Below are 17,378 nucleotides of genomic sequence, written 5' to 3' on the forward strand. Positions count from 1 at the left end.
AACTCTTTAAGCCTTAGTTTAGAAGCTTAAATGTGGAATGAGAGACTATGTCCTGTTTCTCCCTGCTGGGTTCATTTAGGATAAAACCCAGGCTGTCCTGCATTTTAGTTGGAGACTTGCACACAGTGGGGGTGATTGGACTTTCTCTGCCCAAGGCACAACATATGCTACTTCCCATCACTTTAATAGGCATTAGTTCCGCAGACAGCACTGGTCAAATGTACATTATTCACAATCACTTTAATGCAAATATGCAAGGATGAGAGAGAAAATATGTCACAAAGAAAGAATCGGCCATTTCCATTCTTTTTTTGATTTTTTTTCTTCTATCGCAGCATCTCTTCTTTCAACACACCTGTCTGTCTACACAGACATGCAGTCATTGGGGTTTTTTTAGGAGGATTTTGTTTATTTTTATGGAAGGTCTCAACATTGTTGGTTGAAAGTGTTTAGATGTAAAATATCAATGCTACACTTTTACTAAAGGTGCTGTCTATTATTATTCTTAGCACTCACAGGACAAAGCTTTCTTTTTCATTGTCAACCTCTTCTGTTTTGGAAGGTTTATTCTAATCATTATTTTTATTATTTTTGGTCTGCTGAATCCTTTTGTGCACCAAAAGAATGACCTGTCTGTAACAAATAAAGCTTCCTAATTAAATTATTATCAACCAGAAATACAATCATATACTTCTGTTTAGATGAGAAAGGGTTCCATGTTTTTTTGCATTTACACCATGATTTCTTCTCATTTATATTTTAGTTGTGTAAATAACATCTAGGGCTCTGCACTCTGCCACTGTGCTATAAATCCCATTGTGGTACTGTGCTAACAGGGGGACTACAAAGATATTTACAGTATCTACCTGTCTGTTTGCTTGACAATCTTTATTTCCTTATGATGCATCCTCAACAGCAATGCCTCTGTGTGAGGATCTCAAAAACCCCTAAAAATATGAGTGCAATTCAGCAACTTATTCAGAATATGACGTTGCAAGTCATAATATGTAAGAATTTACCAGCTTTTATTTTTATTCTCCTTTTTTTTCCTCTCATTTCCTTGCCAGGTGCAACACTTCACTCCACCCAGCCCATCCATTCCTGCAGGTATAAAACTTTTTCTAAGTTATCACACTTATGTTTGCTTCTTTCCAACCAACTTCCTACACAAATCCAATGGATATTTGGACTGAGTACCAAGCGTGAATCTGAGCTTATCAAGCCTTTGATAAAGTGGAAAGATGTTGCTATATGGCAGCCAAAATCAATCTAACCTTTGGCTGCCACAGTGTTCCTTAAGAGAGAGGAATTGTTCCTCTCCACCAAATAACCAAGGCCAGTGGTAAAACCTTGGCCAGACCCCAAATGGAGTAAATCAGTTCATGAACTGCATCAGCACAACCCAAATTGCCTCTCCAGGGAGGTTTCATGCCACAGTGGAAGGCTTTTTATTGTGACACAGACATTAGATCCAGAGATCTTGTGGTTGAATAAATTGAAATCACATTTTTCCAAGCCAAAAGCTCCCTGGATCCATCAGGGTAACTTTCCAGGGGAAGCAGTTGCTTCTAAAGATTTTATTTCTTTAGGGTTTTTTCTCTTTTCTAAGATATTTAGCCAAAATTATGTGATCTCTGTAAGACATTAATTATAAATAACCAGAATAATTTTGTTAGACATTCACCTGTAAAACCCAAAAAGTTTATTTTAAAATGGCTATATTCCCATGAGGCATTTTAGTTCAGACAATAAGGTGTTTTCTGAAGAGAAACTTCCCCTCTCTGACACACCAGGTATGCCCACAATGTTCACTATGCTCATTTCATTAGTATCAAGTGATTAGGCATTAATTGCAAAATATAAAGTTGCATCCAGTTTGCTTTCTAATACGTGAATTTTAATGGCACAGTGCTGTGCCAAGGACTTCTAATTAATGCTCAATGTTGCCCTTTTAAGGATGGAAGAAAAGACAAAACAATAGGTGTGTTAGTATATTTTAAAACACAGATAAAAGTTTTTAGCAACCCATTTATAGAATCCCTTAGAAAAACAGCAGTCAGTGGTGCAGAGAGGATTAAATGATGGCAACATGATGGATAAAACTGGGTTCTTTTAATTATTCACTGGTATTTTACTGTAACCCCACTGGAATCAATCTAGGTTTACATCACCAGAAAGGAGAAAGCAATTCTGCTTTTGTCTTTTGTGTGTCATCATATTTTAGAGTTATGTAGATCATAATCAAGGCTGGATCAGTGTGAAGTACCAGGCAGTCCTAGCCAGTGATCTCTATGTTTTTCTGGCCTAGTGAGATGAATTGCATCAATTTTGTAAGGAGCAACAACAAGGAGCAAAGCAGCAAGCGTTGCACCTGGTCACCTTTAACTTCCCAGCCTAAATGAGCTCATGGACTGCTACATCTGGATTAACTAAGAGGTTTCTGTATCATTTCTAGTAATCTTTGTCCTCTCTGTGTGTAAAACAAGGTGTTTTATTGGATCTGTCACTACCTCGTAGAACAAAATAAAGGCCAATAAAAATAACAATTGAAATTACTATGCTCCTGCTCCTCCTCCTCTTTTCTCTGCAGCTATTTGCTTTATTTATGTTTTTACCAATACCAGAGGATTTATATGAGTTTTTAAAAATAGTTTGGAACTCGCCAAGCATTGCTTCCCCTTGAAGCAATCACTTCATGGACCACTTTATTTACTATATAGTTCGGATGTCAGATATTTACATGGTAGGGGTTTTATTATTAATAGATTTTTCAATTGGGAAAGCCTGTGTTCTCTGAACTTAGTAGGACTTTATCTTTTCTTACAGGCGATGAGTGATTTATGTGGACAGCTCCTATTAATGTTAATGGAAAGCAAATGTAAATCTCTCCGCAGTAGATAGATAGCAATCTTACAAAAGTGGTCCAAGCAAAGCTTGTCTTTGTATGGGTCTAACTAGCAATTAGCATAAAAGATTGACATCAGCTCTAACTCGGTATTTATACAAGTACTGTTAATCTAAATACAGAATCAAATTAATCTCTCGTGCAACTCCAGTGCCTCCTTCGGAATTTCAGCACTGAAGATTGTGACTTGCTCTCTATAAGCTAAAGCTAAATGCACAGGTTTTAAGGACTAGATTCTGATAGATATCCTGTGCAGTTGGGGCAGAACATTGTAAATAAGGCCAACCTGTATAGTTCCTGCAAAACCATTTGAAAATTGAGATTTATAAAGGAGGCTGATAGAATTACATGCTTTCTGGGGTTAGGCATATAAAATACCATCAGGAGAATAAAATACCACCTTTCAGCAAAGTCCTTGGAGAACAAAGACAGAAAAGGCATGATTTGAAAGGGACTTTCTGTGAAATTCTTGTAGGAAAAGGAGCCAAGACTTGGGTAGGAAAATGAAAAATATCAGAACAAAGGCACACGATTTTAAAAAAAAGTCATAAAGGTTTTATGGTTGAATTGCTTTTGCTGAGAAGTGTTTTCTTTAAAAAATACTGAAAAAAAATCATAGAATTGTTTGGGTTGGAAGGGACAATCAATCTCACCTCTTACTAACCCTCCCGCCATGGGCAGGGACACCTCCCACCAGGCCAGGTTGCTCCAAGCCCTTTCCAACCTCGCCTTGAGCACTTCCAAGGATGGGGAATCCAAAGCTTCTCAGAGAAATCTGTTCCAGTTTCTCACCACCTTCACACTGAAGAATTTCTTCCTAATATCTAATCTAAATCTCCCTTTTTTTGGTTTACAGCCACTCCTCCTCATCCCATCAGTCCAAGTCCTTGTCCAAAGATCCTCTCCATCTCTTTTGGAGCTCCTTTAGTTATTAGAAGGGATTCTGAGGCCTCCCTGGAGCCTTCTGTTCTTGAAATACCATTATGCCTGAATTTTTACTGGAGCTACATTAGAACAGAGAAATCACTTCACAACATTAAGGAATGGTAAATAATGGCCAGGGTGATACTGGGAGAGAAAATCAGGCCCATGGATGAATTCTGCACAGCAGGACCTTGGTGTGTCTTATTCATCACTGCCTGGATCTCAAGTTTGGACCAAACTCGAGATGTAGCTATAGGGCATAATAAGATATGAACTCAAAAACTTCTCTTTAACTTCTCACACAGAGGAGTAGAAGAGGATTTATTTGGATTGGAGAAGAGAAGGTTCTTGGGTGAGGGCAAATGAGACAGAAGCAGATCCTTCTCAGAAGCTGACTGGACATGGCACTGAGCAATCTGTTCAAGGTGACCATGCTCTGTGCAAGGGGATGGGTTAGATGATGTGGAGGCATCCCTTCCAAACTCTGCTGTTCTGTGATTTTCGGAACCCTCTGCGCCCAGTTTGGTTGCCCAGACACAGGACCAGCAGCTTTTGAGATAAATAAGGTGTTGTTATCCTGCCTAGTTTGTATTTCCTTTTCCAGGTAGGAATTAGGTCACAAATTTTCCAAACCCAGAGAAAATACACCCCCTTACTTTTACCCATAAATGAATGAAACTAAGAAAAGAGCAGCTGGCCTTGCATGTGCTTTTAGCTACATCTTGGTACCTGTGCCAAGACAAACCAACATGCTGATGTTGAGTCCAGAAGCAAATTCATCCTGTGCCTCATGACTTCTGCACTCAAAGTCTTGCCTTGGATGTGGAATGCCAGTGTGTCTCATCACTGGGACATTACTCAAACAGAGCCTTTTTTTTTGTTGTTGTTGTTTTGATAATATGCAGCCTGCTGTAGGTGACCGCTTGAACAGAGATATGGGACAAGATGATCTTCAGATGTTCCAATCTCAACAATTCTGTGATTATGTATCCTTAAATCTTCTTCCTTAAGAGTGGCTGGAAGCCAAGCTCATGTTATATAAGGATAGTAGGTGGGACCATATTTTGGAATATGGTTGATAGACCAATTGTATTGGTGTTTGTAGGCCCTGGAATATTGAAAAACATAAAAATCTGCTCATAGAAATTTCTCTCAAGACTCTCCATCTTCTTAAATTTCTCCAGAATCCAAAGCCAGTGCTCTGAGATGAAGGACTTTAGTTTTCCAATTCCACCCTAACTGGTGAACTTTTCAGGACTACCGAAGGCAGTAGGGAAGCATCAGTTGTCTCAGCCAGAGCTGCCATCACTCAAAATCAGGTAAAGAAATATCTCCAAGGAACAGGAGGGAAATATCAGTTCAGTATGGGCTGAATGCAAAGTGTCTTCTGGTCAAATGTCCTGTGTTTGACTGAGCTCAGTAAAGGGTGCATAAGGACTTGTACAATGTGCCAAGTACAGGGCACTCATTCCTAGGTAGTTCTTCCTGCTTCTGGTGATCCATGCCTTAGGAATCTCTGGAGTCTTTTTATTTATTAGTTTTTGGTAGAATTTTCTACCTTTTCCTGTGTGTCACAATATCCTTTTATACTTTTTTCAACAAAGAAGAAAATTTACTTGTAAGCAGTGACTGTATCTATATTTGCAGTTGTATCTCTGAGAGATTGTCTTCTACCTAAAAATTAATTAATTAATTAAATATTAGCAGAACTAAAGAATAGTATCAAGATAAGTTATCCTGTTTAGTGCTCCAGTTATTTACATGGTCTGCAGATGCCATTTTATACCCACTGTAGTAGTGGTCATTTCTGAAATCTGGCATGTTGTGCTTTCAAATGCCATCAGAGTGATCCTTATACATTAATGTGCTTTGATGCACTTCATACTCCTTCTTTTAAAAGTAAAACAAGTAATTCCAGAAGTACAAAGACAAAGAAAAGCACTGTTTCTGTTTTTCTTCTGACTTGACTGACATTATAATTGAATTGGTTGGATCACTTCTTTTATCTCTTTTTATACCTGTAGAAATGAGGCTGTCACAAAGCACTTGAGCAATGGCAATCAGGCTGTCACAGCTGACATCCAATTTACAAACCACGTTCAAGAAACTTTCAGGATGAGTTTCTCTCTGTTCTCCTAAACCATGTTTTAGTACGAAATTTATAAAGCACAGAATTAGTCATGAAAGAATTACCAGTGTATCACATGAAGTAGCATCAATCCGGGGAAAGTTGCATGGCAGGTGAGATTCCTCCCCTGCTGCAGCTGTCTAATTCTGATAACTGTAGCATGGGAATTTGTGTACTTGGTGTCCAAACTCTCATTGCTGTCTCTGAAAACTGAGAGCTCAAATCTGACTTGACATAGCTTTTTGGTGCCCACCTGGGACATTCAATGGACTGTAAGACACCCATATGGGATTGATAGATATAACCCTGGACTTACAGGAGAGCAACGCTTTTCTAGAGACAGCAGGATGCAGGATGAGGCTTGGGGGCATCTTAGATAGCACTGGATACCTGTGTGTGGGTGGTTAATCAAACCCTTATCAGTGTTGCCAATGGGAGTCCGGAGGGCAGACACACACCTGAAGGCAGATGCCTACTCCCATGTAGGTCTGCAGTCAAGAATCTGAAATTTGGATGTGCTCAACTGCTCTTGATGTCTAACCCATCATGATTAGTGGAGGTCCTGCCCAGACAAGTCAGTGGAGCCTGGAAACCAATTCAGTTCACACAAGAAAATACCTACATGTATTTGGTCAGGTCAACTGCTCTCTGGACTCCAGTGATACTATCAACTGGATTTTCATCTTCTCTGACTCAAATCAGGGACAGCACAAACACAGACATGCCCTTCTGGGACCCTTTAATGTAGGGGTCTGGCTGTGAATCCCACCTACAGTTCACTGGAACAAAGTGATCATGTTTGAGCCTCTCATACGAAATTAACTTGAGAAACCTCATAAGAAGAAATAAAGGAGACTGCTAGGACTCATAACATTCCCACATGGAGATACTAATTCTGCTTTTGAATCACATTTATCTGCTATTTCCCTCATCCCTACTCACACTGTGACAACTTATGCTGTCGAATATAAGCCTCAAGTCCCTCCCCAACCCATGCCTGAACATATCTAAATTAATTTATTTAAGCCACTAAAAAGTCCTTGGTCTTAAATTTTTTTAATAGGAGCCTGTGCTTATTCTATTAAAAATTAATCTGCTAGGATGTCTTTAATCAGGCAAGTCACACAAAGGCAAAATAACGACACAGTAACTTTAGGGAACCTTGACTTTGAGCTGCCTTTTATAAGCGTGGAAGGCAGAATAAAAAAAAAAAATCAAAAGCAGTAAAAACTTATATTATTTCTGTCAGTAGCTCCTTTTCAGAAAAATGTTGTGAAAACAATCTCTGTGTGGAGGAAGCAACATACTGAGCAACAAACCTCAATCACAGGAAGTTCATTTTTTTCCTTGGCGCGTCGCCCAGTGCCATCAGAACTAATTAAAAACAGAGCCACGCTGGTAGGGAGCTCAGTGTTTGGGTTTTAAAATAACGGAGTAGCAAACCAGGGGGACGTCTAATGAGAATAGTTTCCGAGTTTGTTTTCTAGCATTGGGCAACTATGTCAATTACTGGAAGTACAGCTCAGGGCCAGCAACCATGCTGAGCCACCAAAGAGGGTTATTTGCCGTACAGATTGAGCTGCTACTTTGATGCATGTGTTCTGCGTGTCACTTGTACACTGGTGCAGCTCCTTGGCTCATGACTGAATAGGAGGAGGCTGATGCCACCTTGCTCTTCTTGTCTGAGGCTACATCAAATGTTACGAGGCAGGGCTTTCCCCCGGATCATTAGATATGCTCCAGTTAAAAAATGAAATATGTCTTCTTCTAAGGGTTCTATTTGTAATGAAGGATCTGGCTTGCAAAGGGAGTTATCAGCCAGGGGCTTAACCCTTTGAGAGTTGGAGGAAAAGACAGGTTGACCTGAATATTTTTAAAGCAAGCCTCATAACTCAAACAATGCCAAGTGAAAATTAAAAATCTACATTTAAACATGCACACAGCTTCAAAATCTCACATATGCAAGTTTTACTCTAGCAAATAACCTGCTTATTATAAAGCTTGTGGAATCAGTGCATATATTAAATATTTTATACTCATATTTTAGTATTGATTTTAATTTTATGACCAAAGAAAATAGAAATGAAAGAGGAAAACAGGCTACAGCAAAGGAAAAAAAAATTGCAAAAATGAAGGAAATGCTCTCTATATCCACTGAGGACAGAATGGGAATAAATGGCTTAAACCATATCAAGGAATATTTAGGTTAGTAATTAGGTAAACTTTCTAAGTGTAGAATAGCTCAGCCAGGGCAGGTGGAGGAATCTCCACCAGTAAAAGTGGAGTAGATTAAACAAACAAGTGGAGTAGATTAAACAAACATAGACTCACAGAATGGTTTGTGTTGGAAAAGACCTTAAAGCTCATCTTGTTCCACTCCCCTGCCATGGGCAGAGATGCCTTCCACTATCCCAGGTTGCTCCAAACCCTGTCCAATCTGGCCTTGGACACTTTCAGGGATGGGATATAGACAGCTTCTCAGGGCAACATGTTCCAGTGCCTCACCACCCTTTGAGTAAAGTACTTCTCCTAACATCAAATTTAAATCTCTCATCTTTTAGAGAGATAATGGTTTTAAACCCATTCCCCCTTGTCCTGTCACTATCTGCCCATGTGAAAAGTCTCTCTCCCTCTCTTACAAGCCCCGTTCAAGTACTGGAAGGCTGCAATGAGGTCATCCCAAAGCTTTCTCTTCTCCAGGCTGAACAGCCCCAGCTCTGCCAGTCTGTCTCCATAGACATCCTGCAGCCCTTTGATAGTTCTCTGATTTGTGATTAACTTCCTTTTCTCTTGTAGAGGTGAGCTCTCAGATCATGTTCCCACCCTTCTCTGAAGTATGAGAGTCTGAGGACTCTCAGCATTATATAAGATCTGTCATCCTTAATCCTCAATGGTCAAGTAGGCTTACTACTCATTGTAAACTTACTACCTACTACCTAGTATCCCCAGCCATCTAACTTTTGAATGAATTCACTCCACTTTATTTAGTCTTGACAAAAAAAAATCTATATTCTATTTCTCAGTAAATATAAAGTTTGGTATATTCTGAAAACTTCTTATCATTGCAGTTTTGTTTGTGTTCTTGTTGCTTTCTGCTGTTGCACAATTGTCATTTTCTTCATGTTGCCCCTTCTGGTATCTTAGGCTGTGATCCAGAAATGTGGGTGAGATACCAAATAACAGAATAATGATGTAGGTTCACTGCTGTAAGGTTGGTTTATAATGTATTTACATCATTGTTATTAGTCATTGGTGGCTTTCTCTTGACTCTGTGGGTCACCCCCTGCATTGCCCTCCAAAGTCCTCCTGCATGCATGTTGTCTTCCATTTGTGCTACAGGCAACATACAAATCTCTTTGCTGTGGAGAATTGCTATCAGGATGGTAATTGCTTTTACTAATTATACAGTCTCCATTGACTAAAGAGAGAGCCTTAGTTTAAACAAGCTGCTTAAACTAGTTTCCTAACTACACACTCAACTTAGACAATGTGAATCCTGGTTGATGTCCTGTTGTGCTCCTAAGCAGTGTAATAATATGAGTAAATGAGATCCTGGGACCATGAGATCAAGTTCTATGCAGCTGATGGGACTCATCCTTATTTTCTATGTGCTTTGGCTCCTGCTACTTTAGATGTGACTGGTGAGGCAAAGCTGTGGATACTGTCTGAGCTTCCCAAATGTGACAGTGACTGTGAGACAAATTGTGTGCTGTTCTCATGAGCCAGTGCAGGCTTTCTGTTCTAACTAAACTAACTAATGCCTTCAGAAGGAATTATATGTAATGGTACAAGAGACTCATTAGTATCAGACTCATTTTGTATTTTAATGCAAATACTCCATGTTATCTTGAAGGTATTCAGCCTCATTATTTCTTTACTTTACTTCTATTTCAGCATAAGCTAAAAAATATTTCTCTGCATTTAGAGAAGTTGAAAATATGTAATTATTTATCATGACTGCTGAGATATTGTGCCCCTAAACCTCTGTGACTTGCTGATATACCCAGTGATTATTCTTGCACTGACTGGTCAGCTGTTTTGCTAACTGACACTATCACCTATGCTAGGAACTTTGAGCAAAGCCACAGCTTTGGTCTCTTGCCCATATGTTTGACTGACCTTTTATTACTCCAGTAAAGGTCTGGGTCCCAATTCACCATGAAAGTAAACAGATACAATTGTGTTGACTTCAGTGGAATTGCACACACTTAAGCCAACGGTGAATTTGGACCTCAGTAACTGCATTTCCTTTTATAAGGCTGGTGGATGAGTGCTTGGGGAACAGTTAGCTTGTCAAATAAAGGCAGTAGCTTTATCTTTCTACACTGTATTTATAGTGCACTCTTCCTACCAGACTTTGCCCTGCTGAAGCCAATTGTTCCAGGTTTTATTTCAGTCAGATCACAGAAAATAAAAAATAACTAAGGATGAAATAGGAGGCATTATAAGCATTATATTACTCACTGATTGCAATATGATGGTCTTGGCATAAAACAATTTAAAAGGCATCTGAAGCCTTCTTATGTTCCCTGGTTATGTTTGCTTTCTTCAAATCATGCTGATTAATGTGGCTAAGCCAAATTGATTTTATTTTTTCCTTTCTTTTCTGACTGACTGCAGTGAAAAGGGGAGTTTGACTAAGCCACAAAAAAATAATTTTGGACTAAATTTCAAATTAAGTATCAGGTTGAAAACCTTTAAATAAATGCAGTGGCTCATTTCTTTGAGTGTATTGATGATAGCAGATTAAACAGTCCTCAAGCTCAGATTCAGGCACCAGAACTCATTAAGGGCCCTAGTGCAGTTTTTTCAATGGAAAATCATATCAGTTTAAGCAATTCCTGGACACAATTCATGGTCTAGGGTGGGCCTGACAGTGTTCTTAACAAGCAGGTTGCATGCAGCCACCTTGATTTCAGGTTATGAGGGTTTCATGTGGAAGTGACCAGCTCATGTAGTTGGCCAGGAATCAGCACCTGAAATGGTTTAATTCACTGGTGTGTACATACACCTTGTGGCTGAGTCAGGGTATCTGGATGAGTTGGGATATTTGGGCTTGATCCTCCCACCTGTTTATAAAATATTTTAGCCTTTCAGGACAGAAATCTAATCGTGGAGTGGTGGTTTATCTTTGAATCATAGAATCAACAATTTTGGAAAAGATGTCCAAGATCAAGTCCAGCCTGTGACCAATCCTCACCCCATCCCCCAGTCCAGAGCACCAAGTTCCATGTCCAGTCCTTCCTTGGACACCTCCAGGGATGGTGACTCCACCACTTCCCTGGGCAGCCCCTTCCAATCCCTGACCACTCTTTCCATGAAGGAATTCTTCCTGATGTCCAGCCTGAACCCCCAGCACAGCTTGAGGCCATTTCCTTTGGTCCTGTCCTTGTTGCCTGGGAGAAGAGAGTGACACCCACCTGGCTACAAACTCCTTCCAGGGAGTTGTAGAGAGATAATGAGAAAGTTAAACTCAGGAAAGGTGGTAAACTTGGAAATAGGATCCAAGAAAGAAAGTAATAGAGAAAATGAACAGACAAGAGAAGAAATTGCTTGTGAGAGTTTCAGCAGTTAAGGGGAAAATAAGCCATGTAAAGCACCAACACATAAAATCCTGTCCAGGCAGGGCCAGACTGGTTGAGCAAAGCAGTCATACTTTATTCCTGCTCCACAAAGTGGCAAGGCAGTGAAACTATTAATCTGGCAACTTCTAGAAATATAAAACTAATTTAAATAACAATGACAACACCCCACCACCCCCCTCACACAGCCAGCAAAAAACCCAGTCTTCCCTTTCTTTACTGAACTGAGACTTGCTTATAGCAGAAGAGGGATTCAGGGAAACATGGCAGCAGCTAGAATTATTTGTTTTCCACTGTAATTTTAACCAAATGTTTCTTTCAGGCAAGGTATTTCTCCAAGGACATTGCTAGAACTTCAGACTATTTTCAGGAAAGTTAAAAATAGTCAAAACTGAGATGTAGAGAAGAGAGAGATGAATACAAATACATTTGGGCTGGCTTTGCTCAGTGGCAGTCCCTCTCCCAGCTGGCCCAGAGTTTTCTTCTGCAGCCCAACAACATCCTGAGGTTGCACTTCTTCTCCTGTTAAAATTTGATCTTCTCCTGTTAAAATTCAATGAACAAAAGGGGTGTACTGACTTCCCTTTATATTGTTATATTTCCATGTTAACCTGCAGGTAAATGATGTGACAGCAATTCTCTTCAACTGCAGAGGTTCACAATTTGGTCAGTGTGGAGTCAAAACATTGAGGTTAAAATACCAAACAAAGCTATGTCAAGTTTCTAATGATGTCTCAGTAAAATTTGGCCTTTGATTTTACAGCATGATATTAATCTTTGAAAAGAAAATGAATTTTGTCTTGTTAGGAGTCATGAATTTACCAAGGGGTGTAAACCAAGGGAGAATGTGCCCTCTTGGCTGCTTGGGACATTTGAACAGATCAATGGCTCATGGTGGTCAGGTTTAGTGTGACATTCAGCTACGTGTAGGTGCCTACAATTCAGATGTCTACAATGCAGATGTCTGTGTTGGGTTTGATTAGATCCCCTATAATGGAAGCAGGGAGGACCTCACTCTGGTGTGGGATTGTTTGAAACTTTAGAAAGTGAGTACTGTTATCACACCCTTAAAACTGTTTTTTTCCCCATTGAAAGGGAAGAGAATGTACAGGAATAAATTTGGAAGAGCAATGCAGGCCACAAAAAGTAGGTGAAATGTGTTTGAGTGCCTTTTCTGAGATTAGCAAATTTGGAATATCCTAGAGGCAAAGCCAAATCTGTCTGGAAATTTGCCTTTCTCTATTTTTTTTTAATTTTTTGGTTTGTTTGTTTTGTTTCTTCCTGGGGACCGCTGTGAAAACTGTAGGGAACAGGAGGATATTAATAAGCATGGTTGGGAATGTGTTTGTGGAAGGATTGAAAACACACAGGTGAAGCAGGGAAGTCACTGAGGGTTACTGAAAGATACAGCAGAACAACCATGGGACATCAGCATCCCATGTGCCAATTCTTTCCAGTGGGAGTGAGAAGTTTATCCTGCAGCAGAAGAAAGAAAGAGTGGTTGGAGATGTCATCTACAATTTCTTCCCATAAGAGGAAGACAGTGAGGAGAGAGGAAAATAGAACATGAGAGTATCAAAGATAGAGTTGGGAAAAAGTAAGAAATTAGGATACATTGACAAAATTACAAAGGCAACTGGAAAAAATTACTTTTGTATGGCCAAAGCCTTGTTCAGGCTCATGATTTCAGGACAATCATATGTGCAGTATCCATAGCTTTTGATGAAGGCACCTTTTATTCCTAAAGAATACAAAACAAAATTTGAATCTACCTTATTTTTTCCCCTGAATATTACAGTAAAAGCCCTGCTCAAAGATAACTTTCTACAGAGTTTCTAGTGCAAAAAAGGAAATGTGAAGTTCTCATCTTTGCTGTAAGATTCCAAAATTTTTCAGTCTTCTAGTATCTCCTCATAAATACCATCAACACAAGACAGAGGAAAATCCACTCCTGTCTGTGGTCTTCAGCTTGGAGATGTACTTTCCCTTTTATCTGGTTTTTGTCTTTAAGGTTGTTAGGCCACTAAGAGTCTCTTTTTTCCCCAGTATTCAGCTGTACTTCTCTGATTCCTACAGAAGAAATTCACCCTGTGATTCCTGCAGCAGTGTGTGTGTGCTTGGTTGTGCCTGGGATTTTATTCATCTGCCTTGGGTATAAATACGCAGCCCCATCGCCAGCTCAGTGTACACAAGTTTACAGAAGTAATCCACATAATAATCCAAATACTTTCAGATTAGTGAGAAAGGCACTTTCTTGCTTTTCAGCGTTGGTAATCCTATCTTTTCACTTCCAAACCATTATGATTGTTCAGCAAGATAAGGGTTAGCGGGAAAAGATATATTCTCTTTTAAGTGCTGTTCCCAAGTTAATCTTATTGCAAAGCTCTCCATAATTTATTTACTGAGGATGATTTGAAAAATCAGATCAGGGGAGAGTGAGGGTGGTGCCTAACTTGTGTGCATGAAATAAATAAGCATTCTTATTTTAGTGTCTTCTGGACAAAAGTTGATATGACAAAAATAATCCCTGTGACTGGGAATATGAGGGGCCCTTTCTGGCACACCCGTCTACAAAGCCAAAGACTGAATGAGGATATGAGGGCAAGGAACTGAGATATTCTTTGATCCTAAGCACCAGGATATAAGTGTAATATTTTGGACAATGTGGGAAAGATGATTGTAATTGCTTCCCATGTTCTGTGATTAAATAAGGGCATCAGTCTCACAGGCAGACAGTTTTATACCTTTCTTTACTTCTGGGGTGGCTGTGTAAATCAAAAAAAAAAAAAGTTTGTTTCATGGTCATGAGCTATTGAGTGAATATATTAATTAATGGTTCATGGCAGATAATTTTTGTGCCCACTTAAACAGCTGGGTAGCAAGATGTGCCAGAGAGCACTGAAAGCATTGAATGAAAGTTTCCAAAAAGACTCAGTGTTATCCATTTCTGACTGGGCTTTTTACCACTGCTTTGACTCAGAATAGATTTATATCTCTCTCAGATATGTTTGTGAATCACATCCACAAGACTAAACTTATGGTCTTATATGTCAACTCTGGACATTGCTTCATCCCAAGAAATTATTTTTAATATTAACATTTCAAAAAAGGAAAATTTTTACAATTCCTCAGGAGGCATTTGATGATTTTTCAGAGCAAGGTTTGACATGTTATGTACTGTCTCCTTGTTCTCAATAAGTTTCCCACGTTTACAAATGTAAATGATCATGCTATTTTGAGGGATGCTCCATATTTGTCATTTTAATGACAAAGATCATAAAAAATAAAGGCAACAGTTGAGGCTACTTTTCTGCCATGCTAATGAGAGTGAGAAAGTAGCCAGTCAGAGGTGTTGAAGTTGCAGGATAAGATCTGTACAGTTACTCCCTTTACAGCCTATTGCAAAAGGATAGAAAATGATTCATCTTGGATCCCGAGTCTCGTCCAAAACAACATTAAAAAAGTATAGAGAAGGTAAATTCAAAAATACGTTACACAGCTTGAAGTTTTCAAGTGTAAGATTTGGAACTGAGAAAATGTTGCCTTACTGAATTATCTGGTAGATGGGATAATTACCATGGTTGTTTGATTATTTTTGGCATTTTCTTTTAAATTTCAGATTTAAAACCTTTTAGGTGCTTTGTAAAAAAATATTTATTTCTATTTATTTTGTATTATCTAGACCATCTCACCATTTGGAGGGAAGGTCACATTATTAGGAGATGTTTTACTGATGTTGCCTCCACATCTCCTTCTCCTTTTTTCTGTCCCCATCCTTTCAGATACAGCTCAGTGAGAGCAAAATGTTGCAATCCAAATCCAGAGTTTTTTTCTCAGAAAAATCATATTCTTGATATTTAAATAAATGAGATAGACAATAATAATAGAGACAGGATGATTACAGGTGAGTAGCTAAAACAGAGCTATGAAATATTCTGTGAAATGTCAAAGAGGCTTACAGAGCACAGAGGAATGATTCCAACTGGGACTTCATTGGGCTCTCCTGTTTTTTAAGAGAAATTAAGCAAAATAAATCCGAAAAGGAAAAAATTAACTCACATGACTGTAAAGATCATTATTATTACATTTTTTTACATACCAGGTTTGATAAAATTTTCTCCAAATAAAACTGGATGTTTCTAGACTGTCCCGGCTTACCCATGAAACATTCTAGGGCATTGTCTGGGAGAATAGGAGTTGGCAGAGGTCACATCCATGCAAGGGAGTGTCATAAAAATTAAGTAGTGTAGAAACACAGGACCCTGGCTTAGGCCATGTCCAAATCCTGTTGAGTTTATCAGTCCAGACAGAGCTGAAAAAACCAGTTATTTTAGAGCTTCACAGATTTCTGTTATGAAAATAAGAGCCTCAAAGCTTTGCAATGCTTTGTGTGGGTCAAGTTCTATCTCTTCAGGAAGGAGTAAAAATACCCAAAGGACTTGGTTGGAGACAGAGTTACTCAAACTATTTTTCTTGCTCTAACACCATGACTGAATCCCAGGAAGAGCTAAAAGGATCTCCAGCCTTTGTAGGGCTCTGGAAGCAGCCTTTATAGCTCCAAAAAGTAGGACCTTTTAAAGGTTGCCCATGTCCACAGGAACATTCCTCCATCCATCCCAAGAAATATAAAATCACCTGCTGCCTGTAAAGGCAAAACATTTTTTTATACAACCAGTAATGCTGCAGAACAAGAGTGGGCACTGCAGCTTCAACTCTTTTCTGCGGACAGGCTGGAGCTGTGTTGCTCCAGAAGATGAGGAAGGAGATGAAGACCAAGAGCCTTCATTTCTCCCTCTGTCTGAAGGCAGTCAGCACTTTGCTGTATCACTGCAGGAATAACACTTCTGCACTACCAGGAAGATTTTCCACTTGGTAGAGATTTCTGGAAGGAGCCACTCTTTAGGCAGCCTCCTATCCCTTCTTTCTTCTGTTCTGTTCCCATGTCTTGGGGATCCCTGGTAAGGGGCAATTGTGCTATTTAGGTCATGGATTTGTGCAGACAACCTGCAGTACTTGCTTGCTAAGCACTAAGCAAGCTGTATCCCATAATAATATTGTTCTATTGTCTTTGTCTAAATGTGTGTTTAGGGAGGAGTTGTTTGATTTTTGAAGGAAGAATAAGGAAGAGAGAAATGCCTACAGCATAATTAAAAAGTTGTTGCTCTAATTTTTCTCCTCACTTTAGAATCCTCTGTTGGCTTTAATTAAGTGCTTGAATTAAGATCGTAAGGCAAACACCATTTGATGTTTTTTTCTTTCTTTTTTTTTTTTTTTTTTTTGAAATGAATGCAAGCTCACTCACCAGGTGGGTTTCTCCTCAGGTGCTTGCTGCTCTAATATAGAGAATCCACATGGGCATCTCTGCAGGCAGTGTGCTTTCTTCCTGAGTGCTTGGGGGCTCCAAAGAGGTGCCTGTCCCTGCTGTCCCCAACTGTGCTGTGGGAAGATGTTTGGCAGTTCCGTGAGCATTTGAAGGATGTGTGGAGCGAGGAGGGACAGGGATCCTTGAGGGTGGCTCATGGATTCATAACTGGGGGCAACAAGATGAAATTGAGCAAAAAGCAAAATGAGGTTGGGTATCTCGACAAACTTCTTAAGTGTCTGTTAGATCATTTGTGAGAGAGAGTCCCAGAGGTGCCCACAGATGCTCTGTTGGTTGAGTCATTTAAAAGTATCTGTCTAGGTCATCACATGCTCCCTATTGCTGCAGTGTCTAGAAAGCAATCACAGAGGCTTAGGAAATTGGGCCAGGAGGGACTTAGGGAGGTCATTTTGGCCTCAAGAGATGAATGATTCTACTTAAAACATCCCCAAAAGACGTCTTTCAAACAATAACGAG

Source organism: Molothrus ater, chromosome 3, assembly GCF_012460135.2.
Source record: "Molothrus ater isolate BHLD 08-10-18 breed brown headed cowbird chromosome 3, BPBGC_Mater_1.1, whole genome shotgun sequence".
NCBI lineage: Eukaryota > Metazoa > Chordata > Aves > Passeriformes > Icteridae > Molothrus > Molothrus ater.